An 8057-nucleotide genomic window follows, 5' to 3' on the forward strand; every position below is an offset into this window, starting at 1 on the left:
AAGCCCCAAAGGCATTCAAGTCCACCGAGGGCCTGGCCGGAGAGTTTCTTCTTGTTCTTCTCATTGGGATCCTCAGATGTTACACATTTTTTGGAGTTTGCTGTACTTCAGAGCTAGAAATTACTTGAGCCTGAGCTTCAGTCTTTTGTTTTTGTTTTGAGAGAGTCAGGAACATTTAAACATGTGGCATTGGGTAGGAGAGGAGATTCGAAGGACCTGGGTGCTGGAAAGCACTCCCTGGGCTGGGGGCATGCTTGCTGAGGATCCTGGCTCCGCTCTGCCTCCCGTGTTTTGGCCCTGGGGTAAAACAGGCAAGATCTGCATCTTCAGATGTTTGTAAATCACAATGAGAAATCAGTTCCATGCTGCCACTGCCTGAGACTGCTGGTGCAGAATGGCACCTGATCTTACTTCTCTCTCAAGAAGAGGATACAATAAAAATTATAATGTGGTTTTTCTTGAAGACTGCTCACTTCAGGCCGTCCTTTCACTTTGGTGGTGCAGAACTCAGGGTGCAAGAAAGTTATTCACCATAAATATTCTTTCAAGGTCCTGTTTCCCCCTAAGTGCCAATCATATATTGGGAAATGTATTACAACTCATAGTGTAATAAATGATTAGAAAACTGGAATTGAAACTATAATTAAATATTCAGCTATATTTTTACTCTTTAGAAGAAGACTCAGTACCTTTTCCTGAATGTCTCCTCCTCATTGACTAGTTTAATATTTTTGAAATGAGTGGTTAATAAGTGCATGGGGACCTATTGTGTTCCATGCCAGGCCTTTTGGAGGATTTAGTAGCAGTATAATCTGTGAGGTGTACATGCCAGAAACTTGCAGTGAGACTGAAAAGACAAGAGTGGGTATGGAGTAGTGTGGGCCATACAGTCTTTTTCAGGCTGTAAGTGCTATGGGGTGCCAGTGGAGAAAAAGATCACTGGGAGATGGAGTTTTCAGAAAAGACGTTTTGAGCTCACAGAATTTGATTCTTTCATCACACATTTGTCCAGACATCTAACTCAACTTTCTGACCGAGTGACCTTGAGCACAGTAACTAAGCATCTATGTGAGTTTCACATCTATAAAAGAGGAACAATCGCATCTGCTTCATCGGATCTTTCTGAGGTATTGTTCTAAGCCATGGAAACACAGAAACGGTAACATCCCAACCTCCACCCACAGGGAACTCCCAGTCAGTGTGAAGAGAGACAGGGAAGGCACGTAAAGTGAATGTGCGCCCTGCCAGATATCGTGACGTCCAGAGGACATCGAGAGTGGCTTCGACACGTGCAGGGAAGGTCTCACTGAGGATGAGGTGCTTTGGTGGGTCTTACAAGTTGATTTGAAATTCATAAGGTGGGCAAAGTCAGTAGTAGGGACAAGAAGAGTGGACTGCAAACTCAGACATGGCTGCTCAGTAGGACTAGAGTATCAAATACATTTCAGTTGTCAAATTCTTGGCAATGAGTCACCCCAAACTTAGGGACCTCAGACAACGATTTATTATTTCTCACAGTGATATGGGTTGACTACACTCAGCTGGGGGATTCTTCTCTTCCTCTTCTATGCTGCCACCCAGAAGTTCTAGAACATCCTTTCTTACAGTTTCTATCGGTCAAGATAAGTCACAAGCCCAGATGCAGAGTGAGGGGATAGATCCCACCTCTTAATGGGTGAAGTGACATACGTCTTTAGGGAAGAGAGGAAGTGATGGTGGCCATTGTTGGAGATTATCTATCAAAGTCTACACAGGAAGCTGTGGGAAACAAGATTGGGAAGATGGCTAGAGACAGTTAATGGAGTGATTCACAGGCTGTGAGGCTAGTTGGTTTTACATAAGTAGTCTTTTATAAGAAGTCCATGAGGACATCTAGAGCCAGGCTGAAAGGAGTGTAGAGTGTCAGTACTGATAAAATCTTTTTGGATGGGTTTACAAAATTTTTTTGACATGTACCACATTTTTTCTTTTTTTTTTTTTTACCTGCTGTTGAGAATTTAGGCTCACTGTTGTAGAAAGTATTGCGATAAACATCTTTGTAAGTGCAATTTTTATATTGTTACTATCTTCTCAGAGAAGTTTCTAAAGATGAGATCATTGAGGCCAAGGGCACAGACATTTTCACCCTTTTGGAGACATTATTGTCCTTATGGACAATTTGTGCTCCACAGAGAGGTCTCCTGACTGCTAGTCACCTCTGCGTGGGGAAGTGTTGGTCACGTGTTTAAAGTGTTCTCCACGTCTTCCTCAGGCATGCAACTTCCTTCACGGTGGGGTCCATGGAACGTTCCGCCCTGCCTGCCCTCCCTTCTGCAACATGCCCTTTAAGCACCTGACGTGGGTTATCCTGTTCTAGTTTTTATCACGAGGTCCAGTGTCCCCCAAGTCTTACATTTATAATGTAAGATGTGCTATCTCTCCTGCTGTTCTCTCTACCTTGGAAGATTACGAACATTTTACTATTCAGATACAAAATTTTCATTCTTTTCTCTTATCCAATTTCCCTGCTTAGAACTCTGATATCAGTGTGGAAAAGAGCTGAAAGTCAGATTTGTTTACATTATGTTGGATACATTCACCGTGGCTCATGCTATTGCCTCAGGAATCTCAAAACCCTTGCTTTGGTTTTCATATGGGGACCCTGAAGCTCATGAAGTTTAGCAGCTGGACTCAGGCAAAAACATGCCGAGAAGATGACTTCCCATAGTTCCTAGCTGTCGGTACTTCAGAATGTTAAAGTGAGGTGATTGTGGGTGAGGGAAAGTTCACTTTTTAGTATAATTACTTAAATATAAGCCATAATCAAAATGGGCTTCTTAAAATAGATTTTAAAATATTTTTATAATGATGTTAATTTTTAAATAGTTTTTTTAGTGTATCTTTTCTTAGATTTCTTACCTTTATTACTTTCCAGTTTGGGGGGAATAATAAAAATGTTGATTTTTCAAACAGCTTTTTTTTTCTCCTTTTCCCATCTCAGCAGTCATCACACATTCTACATTTCATTTCAGTGTAGAAAATGGCAAACAGAGTCCTAATCAATGGTGGGATTTTCTCCCTTTCTTCCTTTCTGCCTGCCTCCCTCTCTCCCTTCTTCCTTTGTCCTTCCTTTCTTTCTTCCAACTAGAGTCTGTTTTATCTTTCACAGGCAAGACCTAAGGGAAATTAAAAGAGCGGATGAAAATGTGCTCCCAGACAGATTGGAGCAATTCACTCCAGTAACAGCTCAGAAACACTCCCTTTATCTCCTTTGTTATCTGTCTCCCTGCTTTTCCTGGACTCTGGGTTATATATTCTTTGGTGCATTCTGCTTGAGCTAAAAAGGCTATTGTATCAACTTCTCAACAATGAGCTCTAGTTTTCAATTACTTAGTTTCAACTAAGAAATATCATTCCATTCCAGGTAGGTAGGCATCAACACTTGTGCCTAAGAGTGGAACAGACATACTGTCTCTTCTCTATTTCTTTCATGAATAATTAAGTGAGGAAGAAATCAATCAGCTCTGTGAGCATACACTTCTCATTGCTAATTTTAGCCATGAGAAAGTCTGGAAGGAGATTTCCTGTTTGGGAAAGGAGGGTGAAATATTTTATAGGGTTGGAGGGAGAGTAGTCAGGTCTGATGAATAATTGGCCAAAGACGGTTGTTGAAAAAGGCTGTATTATTCTTGGTGATTAACTACTGTTGATCGATTTGGACTGCATCAAGAAGGATGAGATGAGTAGTTGAGGGCTGAAGTCATGAACAAGCAACTATGGGGAGAACCGCTGTAGGACACAAGGGCAAAGGGTGCCTGAGTTCAAGATCCTCAGTCCTTCAATGGCTCTTCGAAGATAGTATGAGTAGCTGACAAACAGGGGGCAATGAAGAGACAGATTACTATTAACTCTACCAAATGTACTAGATAATTTCAACAGCATCGAAGTTCTTATGTGGACTGATGAGGATTGCCAGAATGAATGAGAGGCCCCCCCCCCCCCCCACTCCTTGCTCTGCTCCAGCTCCTATGATAATGGGGACGAGTAACACAGGTTAAATGTCTCACTGAGTATGTGCTGCTGTTCAATTTCTTCCACCGATTTTTGAGTGCTTCCTATGCACACAGTCTTTCTCTCATAATCTAGTGGAAGAAACACACTTTCATAATCACCCTAACGCGTGTACATGTAATCACAAAGTGAGAGAGTAGTTCTGAAGGAAAGGCACTGGGTCTCTGACGACACCTAATAAGGTAGTTTTACCCCAAGTGAGGGGGGAGGGAAGAGTTTCCTGAGGAAGTGAGAGAAGGTCAACTATGAAGGCCAATAGAGGTTGGAGAGAAAGGGCTGATTGGATTTGAGTTTTTAAAAGTTTATAATTAGCTTATTCTTACATATTACTCTGAAATAATTTACAATCTAGATCATTTTCTATTCTTTAGCTTTATTGGGCAAATGAAGACTTTTAAGTGTTAATACACAATACACAGAATATTTCTAGGGAAACTACTTTGTATGATACTGTACTGATAAATACATGTCGCTAACACATTTGTCCAAACTCATAGAATGTGCAGCACAAAGAGCGAGCCCCCATGTAAACCACGGACTTCGGGCGATAAGGAAGTGTCAGTGTAGATTCAACAACTGTAACAAACCTGCTCTGGTGGGGGGCGCTGGTAATAGGGGGGCTCTGAGTGTATGTGGGTGTATAGGAAATCTCTGTGCCTTCCTCTCAGTTTTGCTGTGAACCTAAAACTGCTCTAAAATAGTCTTTTTAAAAAATATACATGTGATAGTACTGCATTCATGTTCATTTTCCACTTGCCTTCTAGCATGTGTGTATATATATATGTACACACACGTATGCATGTATATTTTTATGGTGACATTCACAACAAATGGACCATTTTTACTCTGTTTAGTATAATATTTTATCAAAAACATTTTTAGTTTTTCCATGTACTTATAAGCAAACTTGCTAATGATTTTATTATGTACCATCATGATGAAACATTTGAATTGTTAAAATGTTTCCCTCTTGTTGGAAATTAATGTTTCTAGTTTTGGGGTTTGCTTTATATGATATTGTTGGACAGATATCTTTGTTCCTGTTGAATTATGTTTAGAATGAAATCCCAGAGAAGGGAATATTGAACTATAGTTGTGTTTTAGCCATATACATCAGTGAGTTTTAGTTTTCTTCCTTTGGTTACTTTACATAGTGATTTTTATTATAAACAGTTTAAAAATACAATTTATTTTGTTTGCATGTGTAGAAATGATTCATTTAAAGATATTTCTGGTGGCAATAGTTTTCTTGGAAGAGAATGAAGGAGTATATATTACTTTTCCGATCCTTTTTGACTCTCCTGGAAATGGTTGCACAATCATGTAACGACCACCAGGAGTCACTAGTTTACCACATCCTCGCTCTCAGGAGCTCTCACGGGCAATCCCATGCACACAGCTGAACTGAGTGGTGCTGAGGAAAGCTACATTGGGTGCAAATCTTACTAAAGTGCCCATACATTTGCTGCCTTAAAAAACATGAAGTATATATGTGCCACACTTTAGGCCAATACAATGAATCAGAAAATTAGAGAATTATATTTTAAATGTTTCATGGTTCTCCCCTCCTAAGGTGATGTGCAGAGTAAGCAGTTTTATCATCAAAGAATTGGGGGATCCACTCCACCAGCTCAGGATTGTCTCATTGAATCTGAGGTGTAGAGGCTGTTTAAAGCAGAACTATGGTATACTTGCCCACGGCTGATGCCGGGCCAAACTGGGCTTTACCCACAACTGTTTAATCTTAAAGGAGAATACCTCTAACATAAACACCCTGAAGCATGCAGATTTCTTCATTATCCTCCTATATCATAAGCAGCATTTAATCAATAAAGAGAGGTATTGTTCCAGACTGTCGTTATCTCTTTAGAAACATGGAGAAAAATTTATATGTTTTTTCAACTATATTTTTTCAACTATGTTTTTAAGCTATACGTTAGTATAAAATTATTTTATTAAAGAAAAAATTATAATGGAAATGAAGTGGAAATTTAATTTGATTTATAAATCCTGCTTTTGTGCAATGCCACAGACACCGGTCCCTAACACCCATGGAGCTACTATCACTGTCCCCGTGACTTGTAGTTTGCTCTGCTGCGGCTAGCACTGTCTGATTAAAAATACACATTATGTCAGGGTAGAAGTAACTTTGGTTACAAAATGACAGTGAACAAAGCAAAGACATGGATTTACTATACTCAGTGCTATTTTATGACCCTAATAAGTCATCTTTAACTTTGACCTGAAGCTGCACGGAGAATAAATCATCATAGTTTTCCCAACTGTGCTCATTGATGTGTGGGCCCTTTGGTTTGCACCATGAAGAAATCTTGACTGATAACCTGTGTATTTTGAAAATGCATTTGTAATTCTAGCAAAATAACAGATTTCCTGTGACCAGTTTTTATTTTTGTTTTAAAAGTGGTCAAATATTCCCTTTGTTGTGAATTTATACAGCACAAACAGAAATCCTACAAGTTTAGATTTATTGTGGGTAGCTGTCATCCTTAATTATGGTGTTTTGAAGATAGCTCTGTAATTTCCCCCCAAGACTGCAATTATAAAAGATGGTAAAATAACATACTGTCCAAAAATATCACCCTCACCCCCTAGTGTCTTCCGTCCTCTCCCCTTCCTTGGAAAGTGAAACCCAAGAATCTCTGTCTCCTTGCAGGGCGGCGAGGCCATTCTCCTGGGCTGCCTCTGGGCTCCTATTCCTGCCCCATCCTTGGGCTTACTTTCCCTCTCAAGGGATACCTCCTTTTGGAGGTTTGGATACCTCCAAATCAGGGCACTTTCACCAAACAGCTTTTTCCCTTAAAGATATCTTGCCTGGGCAACTATCAGGACTCTTTAAAAACTCATATAAAGTCCATCATACACTGAATTAAGGAAACAGCTTTAATTCAGTAACAACTCCCTAGAATTATACAGAGTAACCAACTTGAAGCATGCCGTTGGCTCAAGAGCAACAAGCTCACTGAATTCCTGAGATGGTTTGACATTAGGTGATTGTTGGAGTTTAATTCCTACTTCATGTACCTTTTGTTACCTGCTGTGATGTATGAGCCTACTCTGTTATTACCAAAACATATGGGTGGAGGTGGTGAGGGCTATGTTACCAATTCATAGTTTTCCCAGCCATATGCTAGTGACAATATGATAGCTTGGCATGATGCTTGATGCTAGACTTTGCAATGGGGCAAGCTCACTTTTTTAATTCAGTCTTTGACTCTTGGAAAGCATGGATTTTTAAACAATGAATTCAAAAATCAGTGGTAGTCATTTGTTCCACACGGTGAGGAAATGCATCTGGATCTACGTGGAGTATTTTCAGAGGAAAATCTATTTGTATATACTCTTCAAAATTTAAGAGCTCAGCAGTGTACATACGTAACTGACTGGAAGCTTCTGATGTCTTGCTTGTGATTGTTTGGACATGGGTGTGATTGCCTTTTCTTATATTTTAGCTGATTTGTCCCCTAATGTTGGGTTAAATGAACCGAAGGTAAGCTTTTCCTGCTTCTTACCCTCTTTTGCTCTGCTTAAAAACAAACCCAGGGGCAAGGAGATGACTGTTTGTTTCGATCTCAAAGAAAAATAGGGTGCTGATACTTATGGCCTGATGCAGATAAGACCTGCATGGAAGCAGGGTTTAGTTTCGGAGGTGTTTTCTCACGTCTTTACTTGAAGGGCATGCCTGTATGCTGTGGTAGCCTTTGAGACACTGGTTGAATGCATTTCATAATTTGTAGCAAATTCTTTAGCTTTAATTCTATGCTTTCTTGTATGTATTTATGAAGTGGAACAACAAATTTCTAAGTCAGATCATCTTTGGCAATGATGAGAATGTCGTGTTGTTCAACCTCATGCTTATTCAAGAACAAAGAGCCACCACAGGAAGGAAGGCTGTGGCCAGGTTCCACACTACTGGCATCAAGGAGCCAAGCCACAGAATCACACCTTGTACTGAGTTACCCTCACACTACTATCTAACATAGGTGAGA

Source organism: Phyllostomus discolor, chromosome 1 (assembly GCF_004126475.2).
Source record: "Phyllostomus discolor isolate MPI-MPIP mPhyDis1 chromosome 1, mPhyDis1.pri.v3, whole genome shotgun sequence".
Lineage (NCBI taxonomy): Eukaryota > Metazoa > Chordata > Mammalia > Chiroptera > Phyllostomidae > Phyllostomus > Phyllostomus discolor.